The sequence below is a fragment of the Dendropsophus ebraccatus genome, chromosome 4 (genome assembly GCF_027789765.1).
Source record: "Dendropsophus ebraccatus isolate aDenEbr1 chromosome 4, aDenEbr1.pat, whole genome shotgun sequence".
In the NCBI taxonomy this organism is placed as follows: Eukaryota; Metazoa; Chordata; class Amphibia; order Anura; family Hylidae; genus Dendropsophus; species Dendropsophus ebraccatus.
In genome coordinates this window covers 109,209,795-109,228,678 of record NC_091457.1, presented here as the reverse complement: position 1 = coordinate 109,228,678, position 18,884 = coordinate 109,209,795, and the positions used below count along the sequence as shown (strand labels likewise).

Below are 18,884 nucleotides of genomic sequence, written 5' to 3'. Positions count from 1 at the left end.
TGCCAGCACACAGAGAGGGGCCCTGCATCACACTGCCAGCACACAGAGAGGGGCCCTGCATTACACTTCCAGCACACAGAGAGAGGCCCCGCATCAGACTGCCAGCACACAGAGAGGGGACCTGCAACACACTGCCAGCACACAGAGAGGGGCCCTGCATTACACTGCCAGCACACAGAGAGGGGCCCTGCATCAGACTGCCAGCACACAGAGAGGGGACCTGCAACACACTGCCAGCACACAGAGAGGGGCCCCGCATCACACTGCCAGCGAACAGAGAGGGGCCCCGTATCACACTGCCAGCACAGAGAGAGGGGCCCCGCATCACACTGCCAGCACAGAGAGGGGCCCTGCATCACACTGCCAGTACACAGAAAGGGGCCCCGCATCACACTGCCAGCACACAGAGAAGGGACCCGCATCAGACTTCCAGCACACAGAGAGGGGCCCTGCATCACACTGCCAGCACACAGAGAGGGGCCCCGCATCAGACTGCCAGCACACAGAGAGGGGCCCCCCGCATCACACTGATAATACACAGAGAGGGGCCCCACATCACACTGATAATACACAGAGAGGGGGGACCCCGCATTACCCTGATACTACACAGAGAGGGACCCCGCATCACACTGATACTATACAGAGAGGAGAGAGGGTACCCCGCATCACACTGATACTACACAGAGAGGAGAGAGGGGACCCCGCATCACACTGATACTACACAGAGAGGAGAGAGGGGACCCCGCATCACACTGATACTACACAGAGAGGAGAGAGGGGACCCCGCATCACACTGATAATACACAGAAAGGGGCCCCGTATAAAACCAAACAGAGTCCAGCCTGGCCCAAAATGGTTGCGGGTGTAAAAACTGGCATTAAAGTGGGCATATCTGAATTTTTTCCTGATTTGAATAAGTAGCTGGTGTTTTCAAAGGGTTAAATGATTTTTGACATCCTTTACTTTATAACCAGTTTTTACACCCAGAACCACTTTGCACCAGGCTGGACTCTTATTGGCTGTGATAAGGGCCATCCCTATGTGTGCTTAAAGTCCTGTAAATAAGAAACTGCTGAATAGGAAACCGACTTCAGCCTCGTCTGATCTGTAGGACCCAGTAATAATGCGCCCAGGGTTCAGTCATCCCTCCTGTCACTGCGCCCAGGGTACAGTCACCCCACCTGTCCTATCTATCTCTTTATCACTTATCTATTATACTAAGCACAAGATACTAGGAAAGCTGGGTGACCTCCATCATGCTGACTACAAGATACTAGGAAAGCTGGGTGACCTCCATCATACTGACTACAGGATGCTGAGAAAGCTGGGTCACCTCCATCATACTGACTACAGGATGCTGAGAAAGCTGGGTAACTTCCATTATACTGACTATGAGATACTGGGAAAGCTGTGTGACCTCCATTATACTATGAGATACTGGGAAAGCTGGGTGACCTTATTATACTATGAGATACTGGGAGAACTGGGTGACCTCCATTATACTGACTATGATATACTGGGAAAGCTGGGTGACCTCCATTATACTGACTATAAGATACTGGGAGAACTGGGTGACCTCCATTATACTGACTATGAGATACTGGGAAAGCTGGGTGACCTACATCACACTGACTACGAGATACTGGGAAAGCTGGGTGACCTCCATTATACTATGAGATACTGGGAAAGCTGGGTGACCTCCATTATACTCACTCCAATAGATGATGCTGGAAAGCTGGATACTCTAACAGTCAGTGATAGTTAATATACCTCCCACTGGTGGCATTGGGGGTGGGGCTTATCAACAGGGGGTGGGGCTTGTCAGGAGATACTGAGAGCGGCTGGAGGTAAAAGCCTGTAAGTGTGCCCCCAGCCCTGGACCATCTTCCCCCCCACCACCATACATTACATACATCTGTAGTGAGTGTGGCCCGTGCTCCCTGGCCTCCAGCAGCTCTGCCCAGGGAGACACTTATCAGCCAGATGCCTCCTCAGCTCCCCCACAGATGTACTGCGGTGACTGGGTCACACAGGAAGCAGCTACAGCCCGGGCACCGCAGCACACTGACTGTCTCCTCCATCCACATCACCACCAGCCCCCACACTGCCACTGGGGACACAGAGCGACAGTAACATGTGAATCTTCTGCTCCTCTCTGCTGCTCCGCACCAGATCCCACAGAATTTTGAATCACCCCGCCCTCCCGCATACCCCCTCAGCCTGCGCCACGTACACGTACCGCAGGTTGAGAAACCCTGATCTAGGCCACGGCCGTTTGACACAGGGCAGCAAGTTTAAAAGTAGTTTTTTAGGACAATAAGTGCATCACCTGTCGAACGGACCCCAGGACAGATCTTGGATTAAAAGCAGCTATCTGAAGGTACAAGTGGTTTGGGGGGGGGGGGGGGGGGTAGATTGTGGGTACAGAGTCACTTTAACATGGAAACATCAGAAATTTCAATCAATAAATTACAAGGTATTCTAAATCTATTCCCATAAGGATATATATCAATCTGCTCAGCTCCTTCCGCTCTATAAGATGATTCCAATAACTTATGCTGCGTCTACACGTAACGATTATCAAGCGAATTTGCGCAATAACGATCAAATTCAAACAATAATCGTATGTGTAAACGCAGCGAACGATTCAACGACGAACGAGAAATCGTTCATTTTGATCATACAACATGTTCTCAAATCGTCGTTCGCAAAAAATTCGCAGATTGTTCTGTGTAAACAGTTGTTTGTCGATTTAACCAATGTGTGAGATAGGCTTAAGCGATCGCAAAACGAATTTTCCGTACGATGTATCGTTCCGTCTAAACGCTGCTCGTTATGAAAAAAAAACAGTTACTCCGACATCGTTAATCGTACGATCGGGCCAATTATCTGTATGTTTCTCTGAAAATGTACAGTTTAATCAGCACAGTATATAGCCCTATACAGTGCACACAGGAATCCTCTCCTCACACCCAATTCTTTATTGTGCAGGAACATGGCGTCAGCAGGAGGAGCTGACCAGTGCACATGATACAGTAGAGGGAGAGGACTGATGGAGAAAGCGACACAGGGCAAACCAGCCACACAGTGATGCCAATAGCGCCTGTACTATGTCATTATCACTGTGTGCAATCTGTGGTGTGTTGCAGCATGACTTTACTCAAGAATGCAGGACTGGGTGCCGAGAATCAAAGCAAAAATATTGGTATAGAACTGTAGTAAAATGCTTTACACTGCAGCTGTCAGGACTGACAAGCACAGACAGGACAGAGACAGTGGGCCCTGGATCTGAACCCACCCACTGACCCTACCTAATTGCCTCGGTCGACCCTAAACGGTCGCGGACAACCACGAAGACGTTCCCTACGCTGCGTAAGTGAAACACAGAACAATACGGACAGACAAAACACAATATAGAATAGTGGAACAAGCCGAGTCAAACCACACGGGCAACGCAGTACAAAGTCAGTAACACAAGGGATAGTCAAAAGTCAGGCGGAGGTCAGAACACGAGTAAGTCAGGCAGAAGGAATTAGGACGGGGTTCGCAGTAGACAAGGGGGAGCAGGGACCAGGAGAGAACCTAATAACCAGCACTGGAAGGTGATACTGACTAAACTTTATACTAGATCAGGAGCCTGGACCAAAGGCTGATTGGTCCGGCCTCCTGAATCCAAATACACTGCAGCTGGTGCACTCCAGGCTGAGCGGGAGACCTGTCACTCAGCCTGAGTGCAACAGCACTCAGCTGCTTGGCCGGGCGGATCTGACTGACGCGAGACCCGCGACTCCCTTGGTTGCTAGGGACGCCGTCGGGTCTCCGTGACGTCACCCAGCCTCGGCGAGGAGGGCGGTGCTGTGCTCCGGCCGGGACAGACGCCGCTGGATCGCGGTCAGGTAAGTTGCTGACAGCAGCATTGCTTATATGCATAGACTGATCTGCTTTACTGCAAACCTCCAGACTAAAATTCCACATTGGTCAATGTGTAGTAGATTTGTGAGGTTTTCCTCCAGCTTTGCTACAGGGAATCTGTCAGCTCCAGGGTCCTACCTGGGGTGCTGTAGCTGGCAGTAGCCTAATAAGCATGGTTTTCTGTGCGGTGGATTATGTACAATCTCAGGTCTCCTACTGTAATGAAGAGTCAAAGAGTTGTTTGTGCCACACTCTGGCACGCCTCATCACTCCTTACTCCCTCTTCATGAATGATCAATGCTGCCCGGCCTCCTGCTTGCTCAGCTGTCAGCCAGTGTCTCTGATTGCAGATCAGTCCTCGGTAGGCAGTTAAATCTCTGAGCCCAAATGTGTTGGAGCTGTGGTCTAGGGGTAACTCACCTGTCTAGAAACCAGCCAGCAGTTCATTCTCTTGTTCAAATTCCCTGATGAAAATGAAAGAGGTCTTTTTTTTCCTTCTCCTTACTGTATAATTTTTAAGGCTATGTTCACACACAATATTTTTGCTCAGTTTTATGCAACCAAAACCATGGTTGAATTGAAAACAAGAAAGGGTATGTTTACACACTGTTGAAATTGAGCGGATGGCTGCCATTTAATGCCAAATAATTCTACTTTACACCAGTTTGATAAATCTCCCCCTCTTTGTTTTCAATTCACTCCTGGTTTTGGTTGCAAAATACTGAGCAAAAATACTGTGTGAAAATAGCCTTAAAAATGATACAATAATGAGAAAAATAAATAAAGACCTCCATTTCATTTCTATCAGAGGATTTAAACCCCAAGTCCTGTCCTCCCCCTGCATGGAGTGGCCAGCCTAAGGGATAAGGGCGCAGACCAGTTTTGCTTTCTACGAAGCAAAACAAATCTGGTTCACTCATCTATAGCTAGTGGTATAACCAGTAGGAAGAGGGAGATTGTGATCCTGCTGTATAGAGCTCTAGTGACACCACATCTGGAATACTGTGTCCAGTTCTGGAGACCTCACCTACAAAAAGATATTGGTAAAATAGAACGGGGCCAAAGATGGCCTATAAAAATGGTGGAGGGTGTCAGGCATAAAACATCTCAGGAAAGGGAATTTATCACCTAGATTTTCCTTTATTAAGTAGAGTCAGATACTAAAAGCTGTTCTTTTATTCTATTTTTCTTTCTATTAGATCATGTTACAGCAGACTCCTCTTATCACCACAGAAAGAACAGAAAGTCTCAGCTTAGTTTTAGCCCCAGTGGTGAGAATGAAACCTGCAAGATTTTAAGATTTTATAATATAGATAGAAAAAATGAAAAATCAGAAAAAAGTCACCAAAAATTCTTAAAAATGTAACATAAAACCATTTAAACAATAAGTCATTTTCTGACGACATTCCCTTTAAGCATTTAAATCCGTATAGTCTGAAGGAAAGGAGGTCACGATTGAAACCTTTAAATATGTTAAAGCAGTGTTTCTCAACCTTTTCAAGCCAAGTACCCCCATGCGACAAGAAGCTCCAGCCGAGTACCCCCAAGGATACGATTCATTATAATCTTTGCCCTAGGGTAGATACACACATACATTTTGCAGCAAAATCCACTGCAATACTCTGTACTGTTGTCGCCCATAGTTTTGCATTTTTGCAGCAGATTTTCATTCCATTACGAGAATGTAGCCACTGCCTATTTAACGTATTAGCTGCCTGGCCTTACAGATCATACTTACCTGACAATGCTCCCACCTGCTTCTCAGTCTCGCAGGTCACAGATCAGTGGCTGAAGCAGGCAGTCAATAAGTTGGGAGCTAGGGAAGCAGGCAGAAGCTTGGACAAGTAATAATATGCCCCTTTCAGCTAGATATGTCCCTGCAGCCACATATGCCCCTTTTGGCTAGGTATGCCTCTTGCAGCCAGGTATGTCCCATGGAGCCAGATTTGCCGCTAGCCAGATGTGTCTCATTGAGCTGGATATGTCTCCCTACAGCCAAATAACACCTCCAACGTAGCAAGATACCTTCCCCATGTAGCCAGATACCTTCCCCATGTAGCCAGATACCTCCGCCATGTAGCCAGATACCTTCCCCATGTAGTCAGGTACCTCCCCCATGTAGCCAGATACCTCCCCTATGTAGCCACATACCTCCCCCCATGTAGTCAGATACCTCCTCCATGTAGCCAGTTACCTCCCCCCCATGTAGTCAGATACCTCCCCCCATGTAGTCAGCTACCTCCCCCATGTAGTCAGATATCTCCCCCCATGTAGTAAGATACCTCCTCCATGTAGCCAGATACCTCCCCCATGTAGCCAGATACCTCCCCATGTAGTCAGATACCTTCCCATGGTCAGATACCTCCTCCCATGTAGCCAGATACCTCCCCATGTAGTCAGATACCTTCCCCATGTAGTCAGATACCTCTCCCCCATGTAGCCACATACCTCCCTCATGTAGTCAGGTACCTCCCCCATGTAGCCAGATACCTCCCCTATGTAGCCACATACCTCCCCCCATGTAGCCACATACCTCCCCCCATGTAGTCAAATACCTCCTCCATGTAGCCAGATACCTCCTCATGTAGTCAGATACCTTCCCATGTAGTCAGATACCTCCCCCATGTAGTCAGATACCTCCTCCCATGTAGCCAGATACCTCCCCATGTAGTAAGATACCTCCCCATGTAGTCAGATACCTCCCCCATGTAGTAAGATACCTCCCCATGTAGTCAGATACCTCCCCCATGTAGTCAGATACCTCCTCCCATGTAGCCAGATACCTCCCCATGTAGTAAGATACCTCTCCCCCATGTAGTCAGATACCTCCCCCATGTAGTCAGATACCTCCTCCCATGTAGTCAGATACCCTCCCATGTAGCCAGATACCTCCCCATGTAGTCAGATACCCTCCCATGTAACCAGATACCTCCTCATTTAGCCAGATATCTCCATCTAGCCAGATACCTCCCATGTAGCCAGATACCTTCCCATGTAGCCAGATACCTCCCCCCATGTAGTCAGATACCTCCCCCCATGTAGTCAGATACCTCCCCCCATGTAGTCAGATACCTCCCCCCATGTAGCCATATACCTCATTTAGCCAGATACCTCCCCCATGTAGTCAGATACCTCTTCTCATGTAGCCAGATACCTCCCATGTAGTCAGTTACCTCCTCCCATGTAGCCAGTTACTTCCCGATGTAGGTAAAGATACCTGCCCCATGTAGTGAGATTCCTCCCCCATGTAGCCAGAAACCTCTTCATGTAGCCAGATACCTCCCACGTGTAGCCAGATACCTCATCCCATGTAGTCAGATTCCTCCCCCATGTAGCCAGAAACCTCTTCATGTAGCCAGATACCTCCCATGTAGCCAGATACCTCCCCCATTGTAGCCAGATACCTCCCACGTGTATCCAGATACCTCCTAATGGAGCCAGATACCTCCCCCATGTAGTCAGATACCTCCCCCATGTAGCCAGATACCTCCCCATGTGGTCAGATACCTCCCCATGTAGCCAGATTCCTCCCCCATATAGCCAGAAACCTCTTCATGTAGCCAGATACCTCCCCCATGTAGCCAGATACCTCCCCCATGTAGCCAGATACCTCCCCCATGTAGTCAGATACCTCGCTATGTAGCCAGATGTTTTGATGGTTGATTTGATGTTGCTATTGATTAATGCTGAACAGAGAGGTCTGTGATGGGGTCACCCTTTGGAAATTTCTTTTTACCTTGGGGCACCCCTACTAAATAACTTTCTACGAAAAAAAAAAAACATTATTTAGTGACTCACAAGTGACGTCTTTTTTCATCTCAGGGGTCACTTGTGAGGAGAATGAAGAGAGGGTGGGGAAAAAAAAGAGTAGAAGGGGGGGGGGGGGGAGAGAAGAGTAGAAGGGGGGGGGGAGAGAAGAGGAGAAGGGGGGGGGGGAGAGAAGAGTAGAAGGGGGGGGGAGAGAAGAGGAGAAGGGGGGGGGGAGAGAAGAGTAGAAGGGGGGGGGGGAGAGAAGAGTAGAAGGGGGGGGGGGAGAGAAGAGTAGAAGGGGGGGGGAGAGAAGAGTAGAAGGGGGGGGGGAGAGAAGAGTAGAAGGGGGGGGGGGGAGAAGAGTAGAAGGGGGGGGGGAGAGAAGAGTAGAAGGGGGGGGGAGAGAAGAGTAGAAGGGGGGGGGAGAGAAGAGTAGAAGGGGGGGGAGAGAAGAGGAGAAGGGGGGGGGAGAGAAGAGGAGAAGGGGGGGGAGAGAAGAGGAGAAGGGGGGGGGAGAGAAGAGGAGAAGGGGGGAGAGAGGAGAAGGGGGGAGAGAAGAGAAGCGGAGAGAGGAGGTGAAGGGGGAGAGAGGAGTAGAGGGGGGGGGGGAGAGGAGGAGAAGGGGGGGGGGGGGGGGGGGAGACGGGGGGGGGGGGGGAAGAGGAGGAGGGGGGGGGGGGAGAAGAGGAGAAGGGGGGGGGGAGAGAAGAGGAGAAGGGGGGGGGGGAGAGAAGAGTAGAAGGGGGGGGGGAGAGAAGAGTAGAAGGGGGGGGGGAGAGAAGAGTAGAGGGGGGAGAGAAGAGGAGAGGGGGGGGGGGAGAGAAGAGGAGAAGGGGGGGGGAGAGAAGAGGAGAAGGGGGGGGGAGAGAAGAGGAGGGGGGGGGGGGGAGAAGAGGAGAAGGGGGGAGAGAGGAGAAGGTGGAAAGAGAAGGAGAAGGGGGAGAGAGAGGAGAAGGGGGAAGAGAAGAGGAGAAGGGGGGAGAGAGGAGGAGAAGGGGGGAGAGAAGAAGAGAAGGGGGGAGAGAAGAAGAGAAGGGGGGAGAGAGAAGGAGAGAGGAGGAGAAGGGGGGAGAGAGGAGGAGAAGGGGGGGGGAGAGAGGAGGTGAACGAGGGAGTGGGGGAGGGAGAAGAGAGGGTTTGTTGGAGGCGCAATCGCCCCATAGCACCCGTGGGTGGGTGGTACTGCTGGGAGGGAGGAGAGTAGTGAGAGCAGTTCCATTTAGGCGGCGACCACGCGATGCACCGGCAGTGACATTCCCCGGAACCCACTCAGCTCGTGATAGGATCCAGACTCCCCTCTCCTCCCGGACCCCACTCTGCGGATAGCGGCAGCCCGCCCTCCCCCTGGCTCATTATCGATCGTGTCCCGGGATGGAGGGCGCCGGACGCGCTATGCGGCGCTTGGTGCACCCCCTCAACCTGCGCCGCGTACCCTCTGGGGTACGCGTACCGCAGGTTGAGAAACCCTGTGTTAAAGGACTCAATAAGGTTCAGAAGCTAAGTGTTTTTAATACGAAAAAACACACAATAACACAAAAAGGTCTGAAACAACACAAGTATATATAGAAGTAGATGCTTTGAACAAACTTCTCGCAGATGTGGTAGGTAAATCCACAAGGACAAAGACATTTTACTATAATCATTTACTTCATCTGATCTGAATGATGTGGAATTACACTGAAAGATTGGTGAATGAATTAATGCTGCGTTTACACGGAACGATTGTCGTTCGAATTTTCGCAATAACGATCGCATTTGAGCGATAATTGTTCCGTGTAAATCATTCATTTTGATCTTTCAACATGTTCTCAAATCGCCGTTCATCATTTGCTAAAAAATCGCAGATCGTTTCGTGTAAACAGTCTTTCAAAGATTCATCCTATGTAAAAGATGGGCTTAAGCGATCTTAAAAACGATCGCATTAACGATTTTTCTTACGAATTTTCTTACGATTTTTTCGTCTAAACGCTGATCGTTATAAAAACCAAATCGTTGCTTCAAAGTCGTTGAACGATCGATTGGGCGAATTATCGCTTAGTGTAAACGTAGCATAAAGCAACTGAATGTGCAATAACAGCAAACAATTAACAATGATTTTAGGTTCAGTTCAAAATATATGATCAATGACACAAACAAATGATTTTTTTGATACTTCCCTGCATTAACACGAAATGATTATCGTTTAAACTCAAACAAAATTAAGATTTTTTGCACAATAATCGCCCCATGTAATAGGGCACTTAGAGAAGCAGAATAGTCATTTTAACAAATTGTCTGCCATCTATTCTGTTGTGGCCAAGCTGTTAGGTGTTGAGAGCAGTGGTTACATAAGAGCATGCATACATGGCAAATAGTCTCCGAACAGCCCAGATAGACCACCAGTACATTGTTTGATCAGCCTACATGCATGAGCAGCTCCAGCATATTCTTTGTCCACCATCTAAACACAGCTGACACCTTTATTACACACTTGTCTCTGCCTGGACCCTTTCTAGGCACTCACCAGAAGAAAGTTTGGTGTCACAGCACTCGCCATGTGTCCTGCCATTGACAGTCAGCAATCATCTTCTTTTAAAGCGACTCTGTACCCACAATCTGCCCCCCCTCCCCCCCCACAAACCACTTGTACCTTCGGATAGCTGCTTTTAATCCAAGATCCGTCCTGTGGTCCGTTCGGCAGGTGATGCAGTCATCGTCTTAAAAAACAACTTTTAAACTTGCAGCCCCGTGCCCAAAGGGAGTATCTGTGCCTTTACTTTGCACCACCCCTCTGTCCCTCCTCCCCACCCTCTTTATCATTAGGAATGCCACTGAAACATTGTCTCCTATCTGAACATTGCACAGGTGCTTTAACGATCCAGCCCATGTTCAGTATTCACACAGCTGAGGAATAGGAGGCAATCTGCCTGGAGCATTCCTAATGATGAGGAGGGTGGGGAGGAGGGACAGAGGTTGTGCCAGCCTAATGCATACACAATCTAGGCCACGCCTGTTGGGCATGGGCGGCCAGTTTAAAAGTAGTTTTTTGGGACAATGACTGCATCACCTGCTGTACGGACCGCAGGACAGATTTTGGATTAAAAGCAGCTATCCGAAGGTACAAGCGGTTTGGGGGAGGGGGGGGCAGAGTCGCTTTAATGAACCAGTGTCATGAACCAGTAACTTGGACTGCTACAGCCGAGAACTGTATCATCTTTAGCAATTAATCCAAGTTCTGTTTGGACCATCTAATGATGGTCGGGTTCCAGTATAGAGACCTTGTGGTGAGTGCTTTAATCCTGCCTTTGCTGTGAAGAGATACACTTCCCCCAACAACCAGATTTTCTTATGAATCGAGCATTTATGGGACCAGCTGGGATGCCATCTTCAGAAATCTATGACTGTGCAAGATCTACAGGCCCAACTATAACATCTGTGGGCAAATGTGCTGCAGGATGTCATACAAAACCTGTATGCCCCTATGCCCAACCGTATCTCACCTTGTATCTAGGCTAGAGGCAGCCCAACAGGGCACTTGAGCTGTTGGACGCAAAGCAGGGCACAAAAGTAACATTGCTTGTTTTTTCATTGCTGTTTTGATCATTCCCCATCAGAGTCAATGAAAGCCAGAAAGCATGCAATATATTCGTGTTATGGGATTTTTTTTTTTTTTTGCCACAAACTGCACCAGAAGGTTGCCTTTTTTTTTTACATAGTGCTTTACTATAGATCTTAAAGAAGCATTCCACTTTTTTTTTTTTTTAATTTCCCTGGGCTTTCTCATAGAGATGCATTGGAGACCTTTACTTCTGGCCTTCATTAGACCTGGAGACAGAGAGGGGATCAGAAGAGCCGTGACGTCACCGCACAGGGTTTGAGTAGCGCCGCAGGACTGGAGTGAAGCTGGGGCCATGGGTATATGCACTGTGTTTTTATGTACAGTATATGCACCAGTCATACTGCCAGAGGCGCTCCCACAATCCTGATACAGAACACTTGCAGTGGGCTGCTGCTATAAAAAAAATCCCAAGCCTAGCTTAAAGCCCTTAGAGACCCCTTATAAACACACAGAGGGTGGTCACTAAGAGGTTAAAGGGGTAGTTCAGAAACCACAATACATGCGGCTAACAGTGTTCATGTTGTTGCAAAAAACATCTGACATGTCAAATGTTTTGATGTGAGTGTTCAGATCTGTACAGATCGCCTGTTCTAAAGATTTCTAAAAAATTAGGTTCTTAGCAAACCGTTTGATCAAATAGAGTGTACCCTCTGATCTCAGAGAGAGATGTTTCCTAAAAATGGCCTCTAAGAACGTAAATTTACAAAACTGGGCATAAAGGATCCAGCTAAACGGCCAGCAATGCAATACCACTGTTCACACTGAACCCTGTTAGGAACCATCCTTCTGAGGTCACCTTAATGTGGTGAGATGGTACACTATTTGATCAAATGATATGCTAAGAACCTAATTTTTAAAAATCTTTAGAAAAGGTGTTTATCATTTGTACGACAGAGGAAGCATATACCGCGAGAGCTGACACTTGCTGGTTGCTGCAGCATTTTTTTGTTTCGTCTGTAGCTATGGCAGTGGGCAACCTGCACAGTGTGAACAGTGGTATTGGAGTGTTCTTTTTTTTTTTTTTAAACTTATGTCTGTAGGACAGGCCAAAAGCTTTTTTTTTTTTTTTTTTTTTTAATGACAGGTACAGTTTAATGTAAATTGCCAACATGTACATCCCCTGTCGATTATGAATGACAGTAACACATAGGGGATGAGTTTAGCACCCCACTTTCAGGAATGTAATGTTGTTTCTCATCTTCCCCTAAGTAACCTCAGATAGTGTCCCCTACACCTCTATCCTGTTCCAGTTACATATATCTCTCTGCTGACCCCTGCAGGTTCACAGCAGCATGATAACCGATCGTCCAAATCAAACATGGCTACCATCAGCAGTGTTTGTTCTTTCCCTATAAAGTTTATTGACTTCCCACATCCTATAGTGGCACAGCTGCTCTACCAGCATCCTGATAAAGTTTATTCAAAAGAAAAAAACCCACACAGCTCTCAGCTATGGGTGGGTGGAGCACAAGCAGGCCACACCCACTGCCCGACTATCCAATCTTCGCTTTTCTTTGGGTGACGTCAACTCCGCCTGCAATCCGAGCGAGAGGGAACAGGAAACAGGAGAGGGGGGGAAAGAGGCGGCGGAGTGCGGGGTCACGACCTCTGACCTCTCACCGAAGGGAAAAACTCAAAACAACCGAAAGAATCGGGGTTCATTGGCGATTCCCGGGTTCGGGAAGCTGTGGGGGCCGCCGGGAGCTGAGGGGATGCGGCTGTGACAAGAACCTCCGCTGAGGTGAGGTAAGGCGAAGCCGCGTCGCTGCTGAGGCCTCCCCGGAGCGGTCAACCTAACGTAATAGTGCTGCAAATAAATGTCTGCACGCCTAACCGGACGCCACTAGCCCTCCGCTCACACTGGGCGTACCTGACAACCGTCTTCATTTTACCTGACGGCGCTAACGACCTAGTTACTGGACATCCTCCTAAGCCCCGGCTCTACCGTACACCCCTCCAGCGCGCCCTGACGTCCGGGAGATAATGACCCTCGCTCGGCGCTGTGCGTACCCGCCGTCTCCCGGGCTGGCAGCTCGCCAACAACCGCCATATTTCTCCACGAAACGCGCTTCCTTTATTTATTTATTTTGTGACGTGACGTGTGGGCGGTTGCAATCGTGCAGCCAATGAGCTTTCGGGATTGAGGAAGTAGGCGGGGTCTCTTAACAACTGACGCTTCTGTTGACCTATCCGCGTACTCTATGGGCGTGGTATGAGCGTTGTGTCTGTAGTATTATAACTGCCTGAGATTACCGCCATCTAGTGGTGGCAACTTTCATTGCAGGAAAGGTTTTGTAAAAATGTTCAGCTTTTTTTACGTCCGGTAACCTCAGGTGACCTGTCGGAGCAAGACGGGGAGGAAGGGACGTCTTGTGTAAGACCATAAGTTCCCACCGTCCAGTAAGTGTGACAGTAGGGTTAGGTATCAGATCTGACTAGCCACACAGGGAGAACCTTGTCATCAACTCCCCCCCCCCCCCCTCAAAATAAAAAGTCACGGTTACATGTCACTTAACCCTTTCACTGCCAGGGTAATTTTCATATTTTTAAAAAGCACAAATAAAAATTAAACTTTTCATTCCTGGACGACCATCTACTCAAGCTTTGAGCATTATTAGTATATTTTAAGTGACTTTGTGTGGATATGTGCAGTCATCATGCTGTGTGCAACTTTTTGTCAATAATTCACACGCTACACAAAAAGTCTGGCGGTGCAAATGGTGCAGGTAATGAATTGCCTCCTGAGGGTGCGTGCACACTACGGAATTCCCGCGTATTACCTGCGGCGGATTCCGTCGCTCGTACCTGCACGCGGCGGCGCACATCTCCGCCCGTGCCATAGACACTATTCTATGCACGGGTGGATTCCGCATTCCGCCGGGTCATACGCGGGAATTCCCTAGTGTGCACGCACCCTATGTCTGTAGTGAAATGTTGGCTTTCGAAAAGAAGTAATAAAATAGTTATCCAGGCGAAATTAAGAGTTGTAGGACAAGTTTGTTTTGGACGGTACTCAATCCGTACCAGACTGTTGTCTATCTGCTCCAAATTAGGTATGCTTATATATATATATGCATATGCGTATGAAGAACCACTATGACGCCATGTCAAGGTAGAACTCGTTTATTATAAGCGTTACAGAAGGTTATATAGCAGCAAGAAGTCAGAACAAAGAGGCCAGTTATATAGATAAGATGCCAGGCTATTATTTGCCATGGACAGGTTCCTTATTTGCATAGTGGATTGTATTACATAGCTCATGGATTACGTAGTCATACACAGACTTTCTCCTTTAGGCGTTGTCCAGGATATAGGGGCCATCTTTAACAATAGAATATACAGAATTGTCTTTATTTCCACAACAAGTTATCCCCCTGGACCCCCGCTGGTCTCCTCTATCTCCCAGTTCCTGTGATGACTTCACCACAGTAAGTGCCTGCTCAGCCAACCAGTGACTGAGGCCGGACACTCAGCCCTAGGAACTCAGCCCTGAAGTGGAGACCAGGTAAAGTTACAGGGCGGGCTGCCAATGCACATAGAACATGAAAGTAACCAAAGGGTGTAAATATACACCTGGTGTAAACTGCCCACAGCAACCAATCACAGCTCAGCTTTCAGCTCTGGTAATATATAAGAGGAGCTGTGAATGGTTGCTGTTGCCAGTCTACATCAGGTGTATATTTACACCCTTTTATAAATCTCACGCTTAGTGTCGAGCGGATAGGATGAAATGTATGGGTTTGGCAACATTCTCTGAACCTAAACACTCGGCATTTGGCTCCCCTTGGCTGCAGAGGTTGGATGCCTCCCTAGGGAGTCCTGGAAAACATGGATACAGCCATTGGTGAATGTTGCCAAGCCCAAACAATTAGGTCTCTCTGCTCAACACTACTTATCTGACATTAAAATGAGCACAAAATCTGTGCCCTGTTGAAAGCTTCAGGGCATGGGTTTTTATGGCTGAACAGCTGCATGCAAGCCTTAAATCACATATAGATAGATGTCAGGTGGAGTGGTGTAAAGCACATAGCCCTGACCTCAACCCCATTCAACACTTAGGGGGTGAAGTATAAGTGTATGAACACACACACACCGTATGCGCAGCGTATTTACTGCTGTGATACGCAACAAATACGCAGCAGATTAGATTAACTGAACACAGCATCAAATCTGCACCATCAAATCTGCTGCGTATCTGCTGCGTATACGGTGTGTGTGTGTGTTTGTACCCTAATAGAGAATTTGAGCCTTGCCCGCTTATCCAACATCGGTGTTTGACCCCACAAGGTATCATAAAAAATTCCCACAGACACCTCCAAAATATTAAAGGGAAGCTCTTACCTTGAAAACAGCGATGAAGCTGTTGCCTCAGTTGCATAACTTTGTTAACATAGAGAGTGATGTTAAAATTTTAGTTAATGTCTGTGGCGGCAATGCAAGAAAAAATAGCTTTCATCTCCCATCTAAAGGGTCAAAGAGGCATGGCCAGGACACTCAATGACCCAGGCTGCAATGCCTCTGCTTCCTCCTTCACCACGCTCTCTGCCTCCTCCAGCTTTGAGTGACAGGCAGTGCTCGGAGGGGCAAGGCACCCTTGATCCACACAGTGCCCACGACTCTTTAACCCTTTAGGCGGGCAGTCAGAACTGTTTTTTCTTGCTTTGCAGCTACAGACATAAGCTACAAAGGTTCTGTTCTGATGTATATTAACTTTCCTGTGTAATTGTGTGGCGATTACATAGTTGTTTCCATGGTAACAGTGTCCCATTAATGCCTATGCATTTAGGATGTTTTTTTTTTTTAATCCCAATTTCAAATTTTTTCCTCTTAATAAATACACCTCTTTCCAGTATAATAGTGTTGTTCATTTTAGTGATAAATTCTTGCACTGTGGGGGGGGGGTCTGTCTGAATCCACCTGGAAGCTATGACTTTATGAGCCTGATAGAGCAATCTCTGTATTGCTATCCTGTCTGTATCCTCAATGTTTGGAAAATTAATGATCCCGAGTATGCATGTTTTTGGTTCCCTGGGAGAAGCAAAACCATATATACTATTAACTATATCTATTACTCCCTTCCAAAACTCCTCTAACTGGCTACACTTCCACATCATGTGTAGTAGAGAGGCATTTTCTGATTTGCATCTCGGACAGTCAGCATTCAGCCAGGCGCCAATTTTATGTAGGAAGATAGGCGTCTTATAGACCTTATGCAGTAGAAATAACTGTGACAACCTTTGCGATTCACTCAATGACACTATAGTAGTAAGCTCTAATGCATGGGTCTCAAACTCGCGGCCCTCCAGCTGTTGCCAAATTACAATTCCCATCATGCCTGGACAGCCAAAGCTTTAGCTTTGGCTGTCCAGGCATGATGGGAATTGTAGTTTGGCAACAGCTGGAGGGCCGCGAGTTTGAGGCCCATGCTCTAATGCTTCGTTCCAGTGTTCATCCGACAGACTGCCCACATCACCTTCCCATTTTTCCCTTATTGTTAATGGAAATCCATTAAGGTACTCCTGTAAGAGCTGGGTATACAGTGTAGAAATTAGACCACTAGCAGAATCTCCTTTGGATATGTAGTCAAGCACCGCATGCGAAGTAACTGTAAACCTTGTCTGCCGAGCTTGTGCTTGACAGGCATGGCGTAGTTGAAGATACTGATAAAATCGAGAATCTGGGAGGTCAAAGGCAGTACGTAAAAGCAAAAGTGGCAATCTCAGCATTTTGTAAAATCTAGGACAAAGACAGTACACCAGTGCTTCTCAAACTGTGAGGCGGGCCTCACCAGTGAGGCGCCCCCTAGTTGTTGGTGAGGCCCAGCTGGGGAGCCAGTTTTCACAAAGTAACTATGATCTGCAAAGTTCTTTGGCTGTTTGCAAAATCTTAATTTTACCAACATTATTAATTTATTTCGTACTTGCTTTATTAGTATCTAGAGCTTGGGAGATGGATAAAAGCTAGCCCTAGCATTATTTTCAGCTTTTTAAATGGACTTTCACCACAGATAGTGAGGCCCAGCATCCTCTTGGTCAGTCTGGTGAGGCCCAAGCATTGCCTTGATCTGTTGAGTGAGGCTCCGGTAGAAAAAGTTTGAGAAGCACTGCAGTACACCTTTATCTTCCCATGGGGAAAAACCTTCTAATTAAAAAAAACTCTGGCAATAGAGGGTTACGCCACAGTGGTGTAAAGATAGTAAAACCATCAAGGCTGAGCAAAGACTCAGCCTTGGTCCAAACCTTAGTAATTAATGTTAGTGTCGGAAGCACTCTTCCCCCCCAGTTGGTCTCCCCCGTCTCCAGGGCCCTGTGTAACCTGTGTCTGCTCAACCACCTGACCAGCTGTCCCCCCTGTCCACAAGAGCCTATAGTGCCTCATCCCCTAAAGTGTTGTAATTGGGACGCTAAGAAGTAAACTTAAGGGTTTGGGAGAGCCAAGCCACCTGCATTTTTGTGTCTCTGAAGTGTCTCAAGTTTGATTCGCGTTGTCCCTTTGCGCCACACTAAGTCTCGAAATATGCCTTGGATCCTATGGAAGCAACGCAGAGGTATCCAGACAGGTGAGTTGTGTAGGATATAAAGCAGTTGGGGCATCAAGATAATTTTTAAAGATTACCCCTCCCTATGGTGGACAATGGAAGCCGACACCATGTATCCACCTTTTATGTGAATTTGGAGAGTAAGGGCAACAATTTTTTTGCAATAAAATCTGTAATGTATGGGGTAATTATTATTCCCAAGTATTTAAACTCAGTGAAAATTTGTAATTTAGTACAGGTCAACAGACTGCTACCCGGGAGTGGTTTAAGAGGTAAAATAACTGATTTAGTCCAGTTTATGGAGAGTCCAGATCGTGTCCCAAACTCTTCAATTATGGACATAATATTAGGAAGAGAGGTGTGCACATTACCAACATACAGGAGCATGTCATCAGCGTACATTGACACACGCTCTTCTAGGTTACCTCTAGGAAAGCCCCGAAAAGCTACGGACTCGCGCAGTATACATGCAAGATGTTCAATAGTGATCGCGAAAAGGAGAGGCGATAGGGGGCAGCCCTGTCTCGTGCCCTTCCCTTGCGTAAACCCCTCAGATAGGCTTCCATTATCCCGAACTCTTGCCCTAGGCTGTGAATACAAGAGTTCTACCCATTTTAGGTAAGTTGGTCAAAAGCCCATCTTTTTCATAACAGCCCATAAGAAGGCCCACTCACTGCTGTCGAAAGTCTTTGCAGCATTGAGTGAGACCACCGCCGTGTGCTCTGCGTCACCCGCTCCTAACTGAATATTCATATGCAGCCGGCGTAAATTAAGGGTCGTTGACCGTTCCGGCATAAAGCCAGATTGGTCACAGTGTATCAGAGACGTGATTACCTGTGTTAGTCTATTATCCAGAGCACGGGCCAGAAGCTTGACATCAGTAGTCAGTAGGGAGATGGGCCTATAAGTTCCCAGCTCCCTAGGGTCCCTGCGGGAACCACACATAGAGTAAGGGGGGAGGGTGACAGTATCACTTTAAATCAAGTGCATCATTATTAGCTGCATATCTCCCTGTGTAAACAGGAGACGTGGCTGAAAACAATGAATGGTAATGGCCACATCATATATGCGGCAAGCCTTTTTGTG

At 47.7% G+C, this 18,884-nt stretch overlaps 1 protein-coding gene and 1 long non-coding RNA gene across 7 annotated transcripts in view; one reads left to right on the top strand and one right to left on the bottom strand.

Moving 5' to 3' along the window:
• Window positions 1-13,248, bottom strand: part of LOC138788630 (uncharacterized) — a 30,117-nt gene extending 16,869 nt beyond the window's left edge. For both annotated transcript variants that reach the window (XR_011362627.1, XR_011362626.1), the window contains exon 1: window positions 13,131-13,248. This is a non-coding gene — a long non-coding RNA (uncharacterized lncRNA). The remainder of the gene's footprint in view (window positions 1-13,130) is intronic.
• NR2C2 (nuclear receptor subfamily 2 group C member 2) overlaps window positions 12,764-18,884 on the top strand; it is a 32,458-nt gene continuing 26,337 nt past the window's right edge. The window contains exon 1 of one of the 5 annotated variants that reach the window (XM_069966687.1): window positions 12,764-13,001. The gene's annotated coding sequence lies outside the window, so the exon portion shown is untranslated. Of the gene's footprint in view, window positions 13,007-13,513; window positions 13,661-14,662; window positions 14,766-18,884 lie in introns of those variants that run through there. The other 4 variants (XM_069966686.1, XM_069966690.1, XM_069966688.1 and 1 more) reach the window with 4 other exon arrangements.